This window comes from Oncorhynchus mykiss, chromosome 21 (assembly GCF_057628025.1).
Source record: "Oncorhynchus mykiss isolate SJ-2025 chromosome 21, ASM5762802v1, whole genome shotgun sequence".
NCBI lineage: Eukaryota > Metazoa > Chordata > Actinopteri > Salmoniformes > Salmonidae > Oncorhynchus > Oncorhynchus mykiss.
In genome coordinates, this window is record NC_143042.1 from 35,707,267 (window position 1) to 35,728,247 (window position 20,981).

General features: G+C 43.6%; 1 pseudogene; it reads right to left on the reverse strand.

Annotated features, from left to right (window-relative positions):
• Positions 1 to 7,184: 7,184 nt before the first annotated feature.
• Positions 7,185 to 18,523, reverse strand: LOC149973169 (uncharacterized; annotated as a pseudogene).
• Positions 18,524 to 20,981: the final 2,458 nt, after the last annotated feature.

Below are 20,981 nucleotides of genomic sequence, written 5' to 3' on the forward strand. Positions count from 1 at the left end.
TTTGATGAGGCCTGCTGTTCTATGAAATAATAATTTTATGTTAGCTGAAAAATAGGTCACATTCTACCCCTTCACTCAGGTGTGCCTGGCTTCACTTCAGAAGAGACTGAATCTGCCTCAGGTGGGGTTGTTGTTTCTATAAGGGGTGAAGATAAAATATCAGAATAATATTACCAGTTATTTACAGAATTATCACGTTTCAGGTAAAATCCAGATGCAGACAACGTCGAAGTAACAACAGTTTATTAATCTAACAGGGGCAGGCAAAAGACAGGTCAAGGGCAGGCAGGGGTAAGTATTCCAGAAAGGTACGGCAAAGGTACAAGATGGCAGGCAGGCTCAGGGTCAGGGTAGGCAGGAGACAAAGGGCTGTGAGACATGGGTTTAACTCTGGACACATGAAAGTTAGGATGCATACGAAGGGTCCAGGGCAACAGAAGACGAACAGCAGAGTGGCTAATGATTTTGGAAATGGGAAACGGGCCGATTAACCGGGGGGGAAGAGTTTGCGGGATTCCACCCGGAGGACAGACTGACCGACGACCCAATGAGGGTGCAGAACGCCTTCCAGAACCGGGACGAGAACTGAGGGCCCCAGTCAGAGACCATGCCGACTGGTAGTCCATGGATCCGGAAGACGTGCTGCACCATAAGCTGGGCCGTCTCTTTGGCAGAGGGAAATTTGGGGAGAGGAATGAAGTGGGCGGCTTTAGAAAACCGATCCACCACAGTCAGGATGGCGGTGTGCCATCAGATGGGGGAAGACCCGTGACCAAGTCCAGGGAGATATGAGACCAGGGACGGTGAGGGACAGGAAGATGTTGGTGGAGACCAGCCGGAGCTTGTCGAAGAGGCTTGTTTTGTGCATAAGCCGCGCAAGCGGCGACGAATGCGGAGACGTCAGGGACCATGGTAGGCCACTAGAAGCGTTGTCGCACAAAAGCCAGGGTTCAACGGGAGCCCAGGTGGCAGGCCAGTCTGGATGATTCAGGCACAAACATTCAGTTATCTTGACCCCTCCCCCTTGGCTGGGATCACTGCGCCTCCCTGACCTGCTTCCAGCTGAGTGCCTTCACCAGGCACGAGTTGGGAAGGATGGTCTCGGGCTCCTGGGTAATAGCCATGGGGCTATAGCGGTGAGACAGCACATCCGGCCTGACATTCTTGGATCCCGGCCGATATGAGATGGAGAAGTTGAACCGTGTGAACAGCAGGGCCCATCTAGCTTGCCTGGAGTTGAGGCGTTTCGTGGTGAGGAGATACTCTGTTTAAAAGGCAATTAATGATGGCGCCGAAGAACATGGCTGACGTTTTACAATCTCCCAACCAATTGTGGAATTTTGTTACATTTTTTTGCAATTTCTTTTTTATCTTATTGTGTACATAATGTTTCTGTTTCCGCCTCTTATGACCGAAAATAACTTCTGGACATCAGAAAAGTGATTACTCACCACGGACTGGAAGAATCTTTTTCCTTTAACTTCTTGATGCACCCATCCCGTTAGCGGGATCATTTTCGTCAACCACCGCTGAATTGCAGAGCGCCAAATTCAAATTAAATTACTAAAAATATTTAATTTTCATGAAATCACAAGTGCAATATAGCAAAACACAGCTTAGCTTGTTGTTCATCCACCTGGCATGGCAGATTTCAATGAAGCTTTTCGGCGAAAGCATACCAAGCGTTTATGTAAGCACATCTCTCTCGGTAGGCAAAATATTACAAACAGCTAGCAGCCAAGTAGATTGGTCACGAAAGTCAGAAAAGCAATAAATTAAATCGCTTACCTTTGATGATCTTCAGATGTTTGCACTCACGAGACTCCCAGTTACACAATAAATGTTGCTTTTGTTCCATAAAGATTATTTTTATATCCAAAATACCTCCATTTGTTTGGCGCGATATGTTCAGAAATCAACAGGCTCGAGCGGTCACGACATTTCAGATGAAAATTCAAAATAGTATCCGTAATGATCGAGGATGTCAAACGTTTTTTATAATCAATCCTCAGGTTGTCTTTGCAATATATTATCGATAATATATCAACTGGGAATGTAGCTTCTTCAGAGAGAGAGAGAGAAAATGGATGCTCCATGCTGTTGCGCATACAAAATGCTGCTGGCACCCAGCCATACAATGACGTGATGTGATCTTTCTCGCTCATTTTTCTAAATAAAAGCCTGAAACTATGCCTAAAGACTGTTCACACCATGGGGAAACCGTAGGAAAAGGAATCTGGTTGATATCCCTTTAAAAGGAGCGAAGGCAGGCTATGGAACATGGAGCTTTCAAAATAGAAGCCACTTCCTGGTTTGATTTTCCTCATGTTTTCGCCTGCAATATCAGTTCTGTTAGACAATATTTTGACAGTTTTCTATCCTAATCTGACAATTATATGTATATTCTACATTCTGGGCCTGAGAAATAGGCAGTTTAATATGGGTACGTTTTTCATCCAAACATCAAAATACTGCCCCCTACACTCAAGAGGTTTTAACTTCTTGGAACTCTGTATTTCATTATTGGATAAAAAAAACGCTCCCGTTTAAAGCGCGATATTTTGTCACGAAAAGATGCTCGACTATGCATATAATTGACAGCTTTGGAAAGAAAACACTCTGACGTTTCCAAAACTGCAAAGATATTGTCTGTGAGTGCCACAGAACTGATGCTACAGGCGAAACCAAGATCACATTTCAAACAGGAAGTGCCCCAGATTTTGAAGGCGCTGTGTTCCAATGAGTCCTTATATGGCTGTGAATGGGTCACGAATGAGCTTAGACTTTCTGTCGTTTCCCCATAATGTCGACAGCATTGTGACGTATTTGTAGGCATATCATTGGAAGATTGACCATTTTACACTACATCTACCAGGTGCTCGCTTGGTGTGCTCCGTCGCAATTATTGCGTAATCTCCAGCTGCGTGTATTTTTCCGCTTGCTTCCGAGGAGAAACCCAACTGCCACGAATGATTTATCATCGAATAGATATGTGAAAAACACCTTGAGGATTGATTCTAAACAACGTTTGCCATGTTTCTGTCGATATTATGGAGGTAATTTGGTAAAAAGTTTGGCGTTGTAGAGACTGCATTTTCAGATTTTTTTTTTTGCCAAACGTGATGAACAAAACGGAGCGATTTCTTCTACACAAATAATATTTTTTGAAAAAATGAACATTTGCTATCTAACTGAGAGTCTCCTCATTGAAAACATCCGAAGTTCTTCAAAGGTAAACAATTTTATTTGAATGCTTTTCTTGATTTTGTGAAAATGTTGCCTGCTGAATGCTAGGCTTAATGCTATGCTAGGCTATCAATAATCTTACACAAATGCTTGTGTAGCTTTGTTTGAAAAGCATATTTTGAAAATCTGAGATGATAGTGTTGTTAACAAAAGGCTAAGCTTGTGAGTGAATATATTTCTTTCGTTTCATTTGCGATTTTCATGAATAGTTAACGTTGCGTTATGGTAATGAGCTTGAGGCTATGATTATGCTCCCGGATATGGGTTTGCTCGACGCTAGAGGTTAACGAGTCTGACGAGAAGGATATCCTGCTTTCACTGGACAGGCCCAGATCCATGCTTTTTGGGTGAAGAAAAGACGTCGGAAAAGGGACGCAGATCGAGGATCCTTCTGAGAATCCGTAGGCGAGCAAATAAACTCCCAATGCCTTCCATTCTTCTTGCTAACGTGCAATAAAATTGATGACCAACTATGAAGATTATCCTACCAATGGGACATGAAAAACTATAACATCTTATGTTTCCCCGAGACGTGGCTGAATGAAGAAACAGACAATATAGAGCTGGCGGGATTTTCCATGCACCGGCAGAACAGAGATGCTACCTGGTAAGACAAGGGGTGGGGGGGTGGGGGGTGTTTTTTGTAAATAACAGCTTGTACTTGGAAAAATTCCTCCAAAGCCATCTTTACTTCGAGAAGCTCACGATTCCCCACATCGTAATTTTTCTCCGTGGCGTTTAGGCGGTGGTTGAATGGGTGGGGAGCAGTGGTGAAGCGATGTTTGAGGTCCCAGAATGCAGCAGGGGACCACGTGAATGGAAACTTGGGGGAGATGAGTGCTGACGGGGGGGAAGCCAGGGTGCTGTAACCCCGGATGTAGTGACGATAAAAGTTGGCGAACCCCAGGCTGGGGCCAATCCATTACCGCTCTCACCTTCCCGGGATCCATCTTGACACTCCCAGCGGAGATGATGTACCCCAGAAAGGGGATGGTGGCGCGATGCAACTCACACTTCTCTGCCAGAACAGCTAACAGCTGATTCTCCAGCAGGCGTTGAAGAACCTGTCGGATGTGGAGCACGTGTTCTTCGGGGGAGTGGCAGAAGACGAGGATGTTATCAATGTAAATGAAGACGATCTGGTTCAACATGTCGCGGAGAACATCATTTACCAGAGCCAGGAGAATCCCAAAACCACAAGAATCTGAGGAGACTGGGTGAGCAGAGATGTAATAGTCTCACTGTGATCCCTGACACAAGGAGTGGTATTATAAGTGACCCGGCCAATGGAGCGCACGTCCAGTGCTCTAACATCCATGGGAATGGAGAGGGGCTGAGTGGGGATGTTCAGCTCGGAAGCCAGGGTAGCGTCCAAAAAGCTCTCAGCGACCCCAGTCAATGAGGACCCGGAGAGATTTAGACTGATTTCCCCACAGCAGAATGTCATGAAAAGGCTTACGAGCAAGGAAAGCAGAAAAGTTCTCCATATGCTCCACCGGAGTACTTGCCCCTACCGGTAAACCTAGTCTTTTTAAAGGACAAGAAGACACAAAATGACCAAGTGTCCCGCAATACAGACAACTCTTAGTGTTGATCCTGTATTGCCATTCTGCTGGCGACAGCCCAGCTCTGCCTAGTTGCATAGGCTCGGAAAGCGGTGACTCAGCCGTCTTCGGTGACTCTCCGGGGAGGTCGGGAAGCCTCGGGTTCTATCAGCAACGGGACCGTCGGGGACTTCCGGGATGACTCGGAGGCAAGGTGGAATCCCTGGACGTGTGAGTGAAATCGAATTTCCTCTCCCTCCGTCGTTCCTGTAATTGCCTGTTGATTCGGATGGTCAAAGCGATGAGATAATTGAGATCCGTAGGTAACTCCCGAGCAGCAAGCTCGTCCTTGACCTCCTCCGAGACACCGTGCAGGAACATATAGAACAGCGCTTCTGGTTCGAAGCGCTCTCCGCTGCCAACATGCGTAAATCCACCATATAGTCTGCCACACTGAAGGGAGTCCTGCCGAAGCTGGATTTTCTTCCGAGCAGCTTCTCTCCCGGAGAACGGGCATCAAAACCCACCTATTCACCTCTCCCACGAACCCCTCCAGACTAACGCATATGGCCGGCTGTTGTTCCCATACAGCGGTAGCCCAGGTGAGAGCACTCACGGACATCAGCGTAATGAGGTAGGCAATCTTGGAGCAATCCGAGGGGAAGGAGGAGGGCTGAAGCTCGAAGATGAGGGCACGCTAAGTTAGAAACACCCGACAGGTGCTCGGCTCTCCATTGAAGCTTACGGGGGAGGTAAGCGGGGCTCCCGAGAAGGTGGAGTGACCAATGAGATGACACTTTAAAAACTTGTTATGGTTTGGGGACAGTATTTCGACATCTGGATGAGAAGCGCACCCAAAGTAAACTGCCTGTTACTTTGGCCCAGAAGCTAGGATATGCATATAATTGGTAGATTTGGATAGAAAGCACTCTAAAGTTTCCAAAACTGTTACAATAATGTCTGTGAGTTTAACATAACTGATATGGCAGGTGAAAACCTGAGGAAAATCCAACCAGGAAGTGGGAAATTTTTGATGTGTGTTGTTTTCAATTGAATTCCTACACAGTATGTAATCGGTTAAGACCCAGATTGCAGTTCCTATGGCTTCCGCTAGATGACAACAGTCTTTAGACATTGTTTCAGTCTTGTTTTCTGAAAAATGAGGAAGAATGAGACATTTTGTAAGTGGACTGTAGAGTAAAGCAGAGTTGGTTTGCGCGCGTGACCGATTGCGCGCCCTACGTTCTTTTTCCTTTCCATTTAATACGCTATTGTCCGGTTGAAATATTATCGATTATTTAGACAATAGACAATCTGAGGATTAATTCTAAACATCGTTTGACACGTTTCGAAGAACTTTACCGGTACTATTAGGATGTATTCGCCTGCATGTGACCACCATTGAGCCAGTGGATTATTGAACAACAAAACTGAGTTTTTGGGACATAAAGAGGAACTTTATCGAACAAAACAAACATTTATTGTGTAACAGAGACTCTTGTGACTGCAACTAGATAAAGATCATTAAAGGTAAGTGATTAATTTTATCACTATTTCTGACTTTCGTGACTCCTCTACTTGGCTTGAAAATGTTTGTATGCTTTTGTAAGTGGGGCGCTGTCCTCAGATAATCGCATTGTATGCTTTCACCGTAAAGCCTTTTTGAAATCTGACACAGCGGCTGGATTAACAAGAAGTTCATCTTTAAGCCGATGTATAACACTTGTATCTTTTATGAATGTTTATTATGAGTATTTCTGTATTTTGAATTTGGCGCTCTGCAATTTCACCCGGTGTTGTCGAGGTGGGTTGCTAGCGGAACGCCTGCGCCAGAGAGGTTAACAGCTGAGTTACTGAGGGGCTGTGAGGTTTCCACCATGGTAGGCTGTTTCCCAGCGGAATTGCGGAATTGCTCAGGCAAAATGTCCAATACACGATCATGGGGTTCAGCCAACGTTTGGACCCCCTTCATTGGGCCATGAAGCAAATCCTTGTGTGCTGATGGTGGCTCCTTGGGAGAAGATGGCGTTGGGCAGCTGGCCCCGGGTCTGCTGCGTCAGTCTTGGCCAGTTCATAGTATAACGTTTCAGGTAAGACCCAGATGCAGACAACGTCGAAGTAACAACAGTTTATTAATCCAACAGAGGCAGGCAAATGACAGGTCAAGAGCAGGCAGGGGTCAGTAATCCAGATAGGTGGGGCAAAGGTACAGGGCGGCAGGCAGGCTCAGGGTCAGGGCAGGCAAAATGGTCAACACTGGGAAAACAAGGAAACAGGAACAATCGAGAGACAGGAGCAGAGGGAAAACCGCTGGTAGTCTTGTAGAAACAAAACGAACTGGCAACAGACAAACAGAGAACACAGGTATAAATACACAAGTGATAATGGGAAAGATGGGTGACATCTGGAGGGGGGTGGATTCAATCACAAAGACAGGTGAAACAGATCAGGGTGTGTATATTATCAGGGTGAATAAGGGTGAATATTATACAGCTAGTTAATATGGGGTCAAAGAGGTGTGAGGTTACGATAGAGGGAATATGGAAGGAGGGATGTCCAGTCTTACCTTTCTTCTTCTTGGCTTTGGCCTTCTGTTTAAGGTCAACCTCAGCATAGGTCACATCAACAGGTCCAGTTGCTGCTGAAAATTGACATTTCCAGTCAACAAATGAAGGAATTAGCCTATTGCATATTCTACATCTTCTTTGAAACTAAAAAATCGCACATTTAGATTTCACTGATTGCCAACCTATAGAATGGGTCTCACCTGTGGCCTTCCCTGTCTTGACCTCAGAATAGACTGGCTTTTATTTTGGAGCAGCTGGCATTTCTGAGGAGGAGGAGGAGGAGGAGGAGGAGGATGAGGAGGAAGAGAGAATTTGTAAGTTTTTATCAAATTTGATGAGAAATTAACACTGCTACATTTAGTATTAATTTATGTAACAGTTGAGAATTACTTTTCTTTTTCTCTTCCAACTTTTTGAGGTGAATCTGTGTGTACGTCACCTCACTTGATTCAGCAGTAGCAGCACCAGCATCTGCAATATACAGGTAATACACTAATATATACACTTACTGTTAGTATGCTAGTAATATTAAACATATGAAGAACAACTGTAACAACAACTCTATACTGTATTCATGCTAAACATAACGTACAGTGTACAGTTCCACTGTCATTACTGTCTGAGGGAGTGATTGTATCGTAGATGTTAGCGCCACCTGTTGGTCAAAGAAGAGAGAGAAAGATGAGTTGGTTGGTTTTCCCTCAGCTTGCCTAGGGACATAGAGTACGGTAACATGTTGTATACAAAGTGGATGGTGAAAAGTCAGAATGTGAAGTTACAGAGAGGAGAGTGACAGTGGTCTGGACTAAGAGACTGACCATGCTGCAGACATGTATACCCAGCATCAGGAGCCTGGCCCTGGGTAAATCCTTGGTCCTGTTTGGGGTCCAGGTTGGTCCTCTGGAGCTGAGGGTTCCTACATGGAGAGAGATAGTCATGAAACACACAGCTTATATTTTACTGTATGAAAATGAACATAGTTGAAACAGGTGTACTCACGAGAATGTCCTGTTACAACAAGAACCTGCAATGAGAATTGTATTCGATTATATCAGGTCTTTACAGTTTTGACGTTTTTATGTCGACACAGCAGTACCAGGATAAAGGCCAGTAGAACACCAGCAACAACCAGGCCCACAACCACTCCTACTAGGACTGATGTAGAGGGTCCAGGAGTTACACCTGGAGAGGGAACAGCAAATCACCATCAGGTTCTGAGGTAGTTGTAGAAAATAAATAGTAGTGGACAAAGGGAATATATATTTGACAACTGATTTGAGATCAGATGACCAGTCTGAGCTTGTAACCATACCTACAGTATGCTTTTTAACACAACAAATGACTGATGACCACAGATATTATGAAAAGGTAATGTGATCATGACCATTTTCTCACCTCTCACTGTCACCCAGCTCTCTGGTGATTCTCCTTCATTAGATTTACACTTATAGAAGCCTTCATCTGACTTGGACACTGCAGGGATGGTTCTCTCTCCATTGGTCTCATTCCTGATGAGTACTCCATCTTTGTAGAAATTAACCTTGGGGTTCGGGTTTGTTTCCTGATATCTATTTGTACAGCTCAGCTGAGTCTCCCTCAGTCATGGGATAGGCAGGGCTCTCCAGAATCAGAGGGCCAACTGTGTAAAATAATATATACATTAAACTGTAAATCTTGAGTAATCACTCACAATATATTAACCTCTTATGAGCTTGCATTTTATATAAGATACGTTCATTCAGTTTCAGAATTGAACATCATTATCATACATTGAAAAGTAAAAAAGGTTAGTCACTGTTGTACAACAGATGTACCATCCACTGTGATGTTGACAGCATTACTGTACTCTGCTGATCCAGACTCACACCAGTAAACTCCACTGTCCTTTTTACGTGTGAATCTGATGGTACATGTGGACTCTGCTATTGATCCCCAGTTAGAGCCACACTCTGACTCCACTGCTTTCTCTCTGTATCTCTTCAGTCTCCATTCAGTAGAGTTCCCCTTCTCCCCACAGCTTAGTGAGAGAGACTTTGAGGTAAAGTGTTGAGTTCTGTTAGGTCTTATTTTGAGAGATACTGAAGGTTGCGCATCTGAAACAAGTCAAACGTTTACAGTGGTTATATATACACACAAGGGTGACTTAAATATGACTAAATGCAGTTTCAATGCAGTTAGCTACCTCCTGACCAGAAAAACTGAAGTTCACTGTAGAGTGTGTCATAGACTGGGTCTCCTCTCCCAGCTCTACACACATATCCTCCTGTGTGACTAGGACCAGCAGGGATCAGAGTGTAGGAGTCTTCAGTAGTCCCACTGCCAGATAGAGGATCTACAGAATAGGACCTGTCCAAAAGGGAGAGTAACCAAGCCGTGTAGGAAACAGCTTGGTACAAGAAGAACCTCCAGCCTGTAGATTACTCTTTAACCCCACAGCTCAGAGTAACTGAGTCTCCAGGGTTCAGCCACTGAGGAGAGACACTTAGGACAGCTTGGGGTTTATCTGTTATGAAGGAAATTACACAAATCAAATGTTTAGTCTTTAAAATGTTTACCCATTTTGTTATTGTACCTTATCCCAAAATCAAACTATAGTTTTGTTTTATTATTGATCTCACTGTCTGCTTTTTCTTGCAATCCCACAAAAACAGACTTACCTAACATGGTCAATTGTATAGAGAAATGTAAAAATAGATAGAGGAACCAGGCTCTGAGGGGTGGCCAGTCCTCCTCTGGCTGTGCCAGGTGGATGTTATAAGAGTATATGGCCAGAGCTATGTGCATCCTTTCAAGCACACCCCTTTCATAAACCTGTTTGAGTTATTCACAACTTGCAATGAACAAATAAGGTTTTATATGTAAGATGGTTGAATAAGGTGCAAAATGATTGATTTGTATTATTGTAACGGAATTCCTCTTCTTCAGAGGAGTAGCAAGGATCAGACCAATGTGCAGCGTGGTAGGTGTCCATAATGACATATTTAATAAAATCAACAGAACACTGAACAAAATAACAAAAAGTACAAACAAACATCTGAAACAGTCCCGTATGGTGAAAACACTGACACAGGATACAACCACCCACAAAACACAATAGAAAACAAGCTACCTAAATATGTCTCCCAATCAGAGACGACAGACACCTGCCTCTGATTGAGAACCATACTAGGCCAAACACATAGAAATATAACAGAACAAAACATAGAAAAGCAACATAGAATGCCCACCCCAACTCACACCCTGACCAACTAAAATAAAGACAAAAAAGGAACTAAGCTCAGAACGTGACAGTGTACCCCCCCCCCCCCCCCCCCCCCAAAGGTGCGGACCCCAGCCGCAAAACCTGAACCTATAGAGGAGGGTCTGGGTGGGCATTTACCACGGTGGTGGCGCTGGAGCGGGACGTGGACCCCACTCCGCCATAGTCTCGGCCCACTTATGTGGCACCTTAGTAGTGGCGACCCTCGCCACCGACCCCGGATTGGGGACCCTAGCCCCGGAGAGACAGCCTGGTGTGGGGGGCTGCCACCGGAGGGCTGGTGCGTGGAGGAGGCACCGGATAGACCAGACCAATGAAGCACGCTGGAGGTATCGAGCACCGAGCCTGCACAACTCCACCTGGTTGGATACTCCCCGTAGCCAGGCCAGTGCGGCGAGGGGACACCATGCATAGGGCTGGTGCCATGTACCCCGGCCCGAGGAGACCAGATGCGCTGAGTCGGCTTCATGGCACCTGGCTCGATGCCTACTCTAGCACGGCCGATACGAGGCGCTGCGCTGTAACACACCGGGCTATGCCTGCACACCGGGGACACCGTGCGCCTCACGGCATAACACAGTGCCTGCCCAGTCCACCTCTCTCCACGGTAAGCACGGGGAGTTGGTGCAGGTCTCCTACCTGACTTAGCCACACTCCCCGTGTGCCCCCTCCAATACATTTTTGGGGCTGCCTCTCGTCCCAGCTGCGCTGCCGTGCTGCCTCCTCATATTGCCGCCACTCAGCTTTCGCTGCCTCCAGCTCTGCCTTGGGCCAGCGATATTCCCCAGCCTGTGCCCAGGGTCCCTTGCCGTCCAGAATCTCCTCCCATGTCCATGAGTCCCAAGATTTTTGCTGCTGCCCGTTACCACGCTGCTTGGTCCTTGAGTGGTGGGTGGTTCTGTAACGGAATTCTTCTTCAGAGGAGGAGTAGCAAGGATCAGACCAATGTGCAGCGTGGTAAGTGTCCATAATGATATATTTAATAAAATCAACAGAACACTGAACAAAATAACAAAAAGTACAAACAAACATCTGACACAGTCCCGTATGGTGAAAACACTAGCACAAGATACAACCACCCACAAAACACAATAGAAAACAAGCTACCTAAATATGTCTCCCAATCAGAGACAACGACTGACACCTGCCTCTGATTGAGAACCATACTAGGCCAAACACATAGAAATATAACAACAGAACAAAACATAGAAAAACAACATAGAATGCCCACCACAACTCACGCCCTGACCAACTAAAATAAAGACATACAAAAGGAACTAAGGTCAGACAATTATTATTTGTGCCCGGGGTCCTATAAGAGATCTTTGCCACCTCTCACGAGCAGGGTTGTGACAAAAACTCACAGTCATTATTATGTTTAATAAATGTGTCGTATAGTGTGTGTGTGGCAGGCTTACAATGATGGCAAAAAACAACATTTGAGAGTGCGCTGAACCTGGTGCTCGAGGGGGTACGCGACTATAAAAAGTTTGGGAACCACTGGTGTAGACCAATTAGGGTTTCCAATCTCTCCAAAATAATTTGGTGATCCACGATGTCAAAAGCAGCACTAAGATCTAGGAGCACGAGCACAGATGCAGAGCCTTGGTCTGACACCATTAAAATGTCATTTACCACCTTCACGAGTGCAGTCTCAGTGCTATGATGGGGTCTAAAACCAAACTGAAACATTTCGTATATTTTATATTCCTTCAATAAGGTTAAGCTTTTCCTAAAATGTTTGAGTGGAATGGGAGACTCGATATAGGCTGATCGTTTTTTTACATTTTCCGGATCAAGATTTGGCTTTTTCGAGAGAGGCTTTATCACTGCCACTTTTAGTGAGTTTGGTACACATCCGATGGATATGGAGCCATTTATTAAGGGGTTAAGGGGGCCGTGAAAAGATTGAGCTGTCTTTATAGCTTCAGAGGACATGCGGTGTATAAGAGCCATGTTGCTTGTTCTTTTAGAGAATACAGCAGAGTATACTTTTTGTCGTTTTTGGTCCAGACCTCCTCACTTTACCACGTCTTTGACTTCCTGAGTTTCTTTTAACTGTTAACCTCCGCTTTTTAGGGGTAAGCCTGCGCCTTATACCCGGAGGTCTCTTTTGTGGTCTTCGAGACAACATCATAAGCCCCAAGCCTTCTTGATGCTCGGCATCTGGTGACGCCCTTCTGGTCATAGCATTGGCTACAACCTCACTTACTATATTTTTAGCAGCTGATTTTAAATGTGGTTTGGCTATGCTGAGGCCTCTCTTCATAAATGGTAAAACCATCCTAAAGAGCTTACGAAATATACCTGCTAGTGTTCTGGGGCCGCATGTCTTGTTCTGGGATTTATTTGTAATGCCTCTGCCGCAAATACAACCCCCCCCCCCCCCCCCCCCCGGACATTCCTACTTCATAGAAGACAACAACCCTAAGGGCAAAAAAATAGGGTGGGTGTGGGGTCACCCTCTTTGAAATGTTCAAACACACCCCCCCCCCCCCAGTTCAACCAGGTCCCCACACATCAATCATCATAACAACTTCAAAGGAATAGATGCAGTATAGATATAAAATAACACACCCTCTAACACATGACAACAGGAACAGGATGTCCTGTCCGGATGCCCATATTTGGGCATGTACGCGTCATCCGGACATAGGGTCATAAATCAACATTTTGACGCGTCCCGTCTACTTTATTCTCTCTCAGGACCGGCTGATAGCCCAACATGCACTGAAACGGCGACAAGTCCGTGGAGGAGTGGCTAAGTGAATTCTGAGCCATCTTGGCCCATGGGACGAACCTCGCCCACTCTCCAGGTCGGTCCTGGCAATACGTCCACAGAAACCTGCCCACATCCTGGTTCACTCTCTCCACCTGCCCATTACTCTTGGGTTGAAAACCAGAGGTCAGGCTGATCGAGACCCCCAGACGCTCCATGAACGCCTTCCAAACCCGGGAAGTGAACTGGGGACCCCGATCAGACACTATATCCTCCGCAGTCTGTAGGGCCGTAGTAAGATCGGGCAAAGGGAGGAGACGGCAGGACTTAGAGAACCGATCCACAACGACCAGGATCGTAGTGTTCCCCTGTGACGGAGGAAGATCGGTAAGAAAGTCTACAGAAAGGTGTGACCAAGGCCGCTGTGGAACGGGGAGGGGCTGTAACTTCCCTCTAGGCAGGTGTCTAGGAGCCTTACACTGAACATTAGGAAACATAAACCCTCACATCATTAGCCAAGGTGGGACAGGACACCGGACTACAGTAATATCCACGGCAGGGTAGCCTAGTGGTTAGAGCGTTGGACTAGTAACCGGAAGGTTGCAAGTTCAAAACCCAGAGCTGACAAGGTACAAATCTGTCGTTCTGCCCCTGAACAGGCGACTCTCCAGAGTGAGATGAACCTCTCAGACCACGTGACCATAAGACGACCTGGAAGATACCACAAAGGACAGGGAAAACCAGAGCATCACACCACCAGCTTCAAGTAAATAGAGTGCATTAGTTTTCCGATTGAGCGATTGTTTGTGGCATACAGTATGTATTTATGTGAGAATAGCTTCCCAGGTCCGTTAAAGACCAACGTTCCTTAGCCTTCCTTCCCAAAAGGAAGATTTTCCGTGGTGCCCCGACTTCTTAGTTAATTAAATTGACATGATTACTGTAATGACGTAATAATAATTACAGAGAATTGATTTGATAAAATATCAGTCTTCAACTTTGATCATATCAAACACACGACACATGTTATCTTGTGTATATTTGTGTTTTCAAGAGGACCACAATGGGGATGTATTTAAACTTGTTTGTGTCATCCTCGTTGATGGATGTATTGTGGTTTTATTGTGTTTAAAATGTTAAATAAAATAAAAAATAGGTACAAAACTTAACATAGTTAGAGGTTATTGAGTAGGAGAAGTAGTATTCCCAGGTTGGAGAAGCAGGAGAAGGGACCACCAGACATCTCTTTAAGGTGTTGTATGACAGTTTCCTCTTGCTTTATGTCATTATCTATCACTTTCACTGATAGCTAGCAGTTGACTATCCAAAACACACAGAGAAGAAAGAGTAGAGAAAGAGCAGAGACTTCATTTTGATGAGGGCTGCTGTTCTATAAAATAATTCCTGTATGTTAGCTGAAAAAGAAGTCACATTCTATAGTTGCTCTCTGAAAATACCCCTTCACTCAGCTTGAGAGTTAGAAGATGAAGCGTGGGTGTGTTTGGGGTCTGTCACTGTGTTGATCAGTATGATGGGGGTGGTTTTGGAGCATGTGTTTCCTACTGCTGCTGGTTGTGTGGTTAACGGCCATGGTGTTTCACAGATACCGGTAGCTTTGTTACTTTATGAGCAGACCACTCAATGTTGCAGAGAAAGAGCAAGTAGGTAGATAGAGGGCTCAGGCGAAGAGAGAGAGCGAGATAGAGAAAGAAAGACTAAGAGCGAGGGGGGAGAGAGAGTGTGAGAGGAGGGATTAGAGAGAGCAAGAATGTCATAAGTGTCGGTGCAGTTTCCTCTTGGCGTCATATGCCTGCAGAAGTGTTTGCATGACTTCTTCTGCATGCTCATTGGTCAGTGTGGCTGAGGGACATGAAACACCTACCAACTTTATCGGAAGGCAGTAGGTCTCAGGTTACTGATAGAGGCCCCCCTTCTACGTTTCAGGTAACATCTTGTGGTGATGCCACTTCCTGTGAATGTTTCTCAGGAGCAGTGACAATGACCTGGCTGCCGGCTGTCTGTCTGACCACAAACATAAACACATAGACACAGAAACCCTCTAACTGGAACAGTGACCTTCCAGACCATGCAGGGACACTGAAAATAGCAGTCAGAGTCATACACCACTAATGTCATTAATCGTCATGACCTGTCTGTAGGATGAGGAGGCAATATGGGAGAAATGGTAGTCATTCATACGTAGGTTACTAGATTCTCAGAACCCCTATTATATGACATAATACAACAGAGAGGAACTATTTTTTTCAGGCACACTCTTCCCCAAAAAGTAATTCTGAAAATCTCAAAGGGTCTTCAGTTGATGGGGTGCAGCATTTGACCTTTGCTCTTGGGGCATTTATGTTGTATTCTTCAAGATTCAATGGGTAGATGTAATTAAGTCCAAAAATGGATGCAGAAATTTTCAGATTGTCCCTTTAACTCACACATTGTGGAGTCTGAGATCTATACTAGGCTGAAAGGAGGTATGATCAAATGAGGTTTTATGGAAAAGTTGATGATGTGAGGGGGGAGAGAGAGTGTGAGAGGGGGGATTAGAGAGAGCGACAATATCCATTTACTGTAAGAAAGCACTCATGCCATCTGGTGGAAAAAAATAGTTTATTAATAAAGCTCAACGCAAAGATATTGTAAAAGTACAGGCCATTAGAAGAAAACGTGAATAATACTTTTTGGAAATTCATGTACAGATATTTTATTCTATCATCTGAATGACAGATAGAAATCAACATCACAATTCAATACACAATACAAAGCAGATACAATTACTGTAGCTGCAGATAAGATCCAACATCATTACACCTTATAATAATAAAAAGCTGTTACAATAAAACACAATTAAACCATGCTTAAATACAACAAAATAAGTAAATAAAATAGGTAAGAACTCCTTAATGTACAAGGTGTTATTGCGTGTGTGTTTGTGTATGTGTGTTTTGAGCGTACAAAAGCCATATTACAGGTTCCTCCTCTGGTGTGTTCTTCCATCCCTCCATCCTTTCATCCCTCCATTGCTCAATCCCTCCATCCCTGCCCCCTCAAGTACCTGCAACATTTCACCACACAAAGTTGTTTAGGACATGCAGTCAAACAAACTCTTAAGAATTAAACAAAGAAACATACTTTAAATAGCTACATTATACTTTGATATCAGAGCATTAGTTCCATATTAGTATCATATTAAGTATCAATAGCACATGGCTATTAGTCTTACCTGAGGCTGTACCTGGCTTCAATTGAGAATAGACTGAATCTGCCTCTGGTGGGGTTGATGTTTCTGTCAGGGGTGAGGATAAAACATCAGAATAATATAACAGTTATATACAGAATATTATGCAGCTAGTCAATATGGGGTCAGAGGTGTGAGGTTATGATAGAGGGAATATGGAAGGAGGGATGTCCAGTCTTACCCTTCTTCTTCTTGGCTTTGGCCTTCTGTTTAAGGTCAACCTCAGCATAGGTCACATCAACAAGTCCAGTTGCTGCTGAAAATTGACATTTCCAGTCAACAAATTAAGGAATTAGCTTATTGAATATTCTACATCTTTTTCAAAACTCCAAAATCACACATTTAGATTTCACTGACTGCCAACCTGTAGAATGGGTCTTATACCTGTGGTCTTCCCTGTCTTGACCTCAGAATAGACTGGATTTTCTTTTGGATCAGCTGTCCAAAAGAAGGAGGGGGAGAGAATTTGTTTGTTTTTATCACATTGGATGAGTAAAAAACACTGCTACATTTTGTATGAATTCGTAACAGTTGAGTTACTTTTCTTTTTCTTGTCCAACTTTCTGTGTTGAATCTGTACATCACATCACTTGGTCCAGCAGTAGCAGCACCAGCATCTGAAACATACAGGTCATACACTAATATCTCTACTTACTGTTAGTATGCATATGAAGAACACCTGCAACAACTCTACACTGTATTCATGCCAAATTGAACATACAGGTAGCCTAGTGCTTAGTAACCAAAAGGTTGCTGGGCCAGTAACCAAAAGTTTGCTGGATCGAATCCCTGAGTTGACAAGGTAAAAATCTGTCATTCTGCCCCTGAGCAAGGCAGTTAACCCACTGTTCCCCAGGCTCCGAAGACGTGGATGTCGATTAAGGTAGCCAACCGCATCTCTCTGATTCAGAGGGGTTGGGTTAAATGCGGAATACGTATGTAATTTGAAGGCATTCAGTTGTACGACTGACTAGTTATCCCCCTTTCCCAGTACCATTGTCATTACTGTCTGAGGGTGTGATTGTATCATAGATGTTAGACGCCACCTGTTGGCCAAAGAAGAGAGAAAGATTAATAGGTTGGTTTTCCATCAGCTTGCCTAGGGACATAGAGTACGGTAACATGTAAATATAGTGAATGGTGAAAAGTCAGTACGTGAAGTTACAGAGAGGAGAGTGACAGTGGTCTGGGATGAGAGACTGACCATGCTGCAGATTATTATACCCAGCATCAGGAGCCTGGCCCTGGGTAGATCCTTGGTCCTGTTGGAGGTCCAGGTTGGTGCTCTGGGGCTGGGTGGGCCTACAGGGAGAGAGAGAGTCATGAAACACACAGATTATATTTTACTGTATGAAAAGGAACGTAGTTGAAAGGCAGGTGTACTCACGAGAACATTATGTTGCAACATGAATCTGTAATGAGAAATGCATACTATTAAACTGTATCAAGTCGTTACTGTTTTAAACTTTTGTAATTAGACCTTTTTCTCTTAAACATTAACCAAAAATATAAATTAGAATTGATAAAAGTCTCACCTTCGGCTTTTTTATATAGACACAGCAGTACTAGGAGAAAGGCCAGTAGAACACCAGCAACAACCAGGCCCACAACCACTCCTACTAGGACTGATGTAGAGGGTCCAGGAGTTACGCCTGGAGAGAGAACAACAAATCACCATCAGACTCTGAGGTAGTTGAAAATATGGCTTAGTTTTAGCATAATTCTCATTAGTTTGTTTTGGGACGTTTGAAGTTTGTCCTTCAGATTTGTTGTTATGCCACTGAACCATGAGATACAAGATTAGTCATGCTGGCACTGTATCAGAGATGTTGCCTGGGTCTTCATAGTCTCTATATCCAGGAACTTGGCTACCCTTGCCAGGATCTTTGTCCTGGAGTGAAAATTCCCAATGGCCTTCAGAGCCTCAAGTTTGCATGTCATGTCTTGGTCCAGTTCACACCCCAATGTATGTAACAGAGCATTTTTAATTCACCACTACACCATTAAACTTGACCGAGAAGTTGTAAAAAAAAAAAACTTTCTCCTGCTCATGCTTTGTATTGAATGTGCTTTCTTGCCAAACAGGATACATTCTGTCTTGCCTAAATGGATAACCACTTACTGACTTTAGTCAGTTGGCTGCTTAGGGTCTTTTCAATGGTCTCCTTATTCTAATGTGAAACCAAGAGGGTAGAATCATCCCCAAACAGGATCTACTGCATGAGCTTGCTTGAATGATAAAGTAAGGAAAACCGTCAGCTTTCTCTAACTTCATTGCTGGTCTTTACATGGTGTGTGTTGACTGTAGAATGCCTAGTCATCAGTGATTGGTTGGATAACTCAAAACAATTGATTTATTACTGTTTGATAACACCTACATAATACCTATATTCAGGAACATATCATGATGTGTGTATTCTGCAGTTATGAATGAGTGCCAATGGTGTGGTTGGGTCAGTAGCTGTTGCAGTGCTTCTAGAACGCAACAGATCTTATGACCCTGTGCCTAATGGCTGTCATCCATTAAAATGATTGTTTCTATTACATAATATGATACATTGCCAGACTAGGATAACTGCAGTTATGTCTTTAATACTTCAATGAACTCTAACAGTGTTTCTTTCTTAATACATTGACTTTTTTGTTGTTGTAAGGGTTTATAAAACATTACTTCAGACTGATATGTAATTATAATGTTGCCCATGCAGTATATGATGCATTTCTGGTGAATAATTACACATTAAACACATTGGTATTTGTACTTGTGAGCTGAGGAGGGGTAATCAGATCCACCCCCACTTCTCTTTTCCTGTCATCTCATCCTGTTCTACTGAATGTGGGGGAGGAGTGGACTTTAATGAAGTTAAAAAGGACTCACACACTCAGATACGTAAAGATATAAAGTGAAAATATGCAAAGTGCCACGAACAGCATAAACGAAACCTGGAAATGCGCTATATAAATCCAATCCATTATAATCTATTATTGAATAGATAGGACTTTGCTTACAGTTTATTATTGTGTCATTTTTCATGTAGGCACACTGCAAAAAGTATTACAGGCACACTGTAACAAGTATTACAGTCACACTGTAACAAGTATTAGAGTGTAACAATAGGTAATTACAACACTTGCTACATTGTACTACATGAATAATTCATTATACAGTAATAAGATCATTGTAATACAGTGTGCAACCATCGATTGATGTCAGAATTATTAAAAAAATATATATTTAGCCTTTATAATGTGTGAAATGATATTGCAGAATTCAACTCAGAAGTTGTATATTCACCTGGATCCCAGTTCGAGGGGAGACTAAATATGAACACCACACTTCAGTTTAACAGTCAGAGAACTGACAAGATTCAGGGGATCTAAACTATGACAGGTGAAGGGGACAAAGGTCAGATTGGCAGTAAGACCATCACTCTGAAGGTCCACGGTAGGCTGTTAATACCATTTTTGCATCCTATTTTCATGTCATTGTTATGTATATCCATAACCATGGCTGATGATCTTTAAACTATAACATAGATTTTGTGGTTTCATACTGACCTAACTCACCAAGCGTTGTTAAATATCCATCCCATTTTCAAGTCGTCTATCTCCTGGTGGTATGGCTATGGTAGGGTTCATTTAGAAGACTGATTATGAGTCTCTATCTCTCTCCTGGTTGGTCAGAGCCTATATCCACGGTGGCGATCCAGACAGACATCAAACTATTGGCCAACCACTCTTGTACGGTAAAAACCAGATTTTGCTATGTTTTATACGCAGCACCAGTCAAAAGTTAGGACACACCTACTCATTCAAGGGTTCTTTACTTTTGCTATTTTCTACAATGTTGAATAACAGTTAAGCCTTCAAAACTATGAAATAACACATATGGAATCATGTAGTAACCCAAAATGTGTTAAACAAATCTAAATATATTTTATATTTGAGATGAAAGCATTGCACACTCTTGGCATTCTCTCAACCAGCTTCCTGAAGTAGTCACTTGGAATGCATTTCAAGTAACAGGCGAGCATTGTTAAAAGTTATCTTGTAGAATTACTGTCCTTCTTAATGTGTTTGAGACAATCTGTTGTGTTGTGACAAGGTAGGGGTGGTATACAGAAGATAGCCCTATTTGGTAAAAGACCAAGTCCATATTATGGCAAGAACAACTCAAATAAGCAAAGAGAAAAGACAGTTCATCAATACTTTAACTTCTTATGGGCGCTACCGTCCCACCTGGCCAACATCCGGTGAAATTGCAGAGCGTGAAATTCAAACTACAGAATTATAAATGTTTTACTTTCATAAAATCACAAGTGTAATACATCAAATTAAAGCTTAACTGCTTGTTAATCCAGCCGCTGTGTCATATTTTTAAAAGGCTTTACGGCAAAAG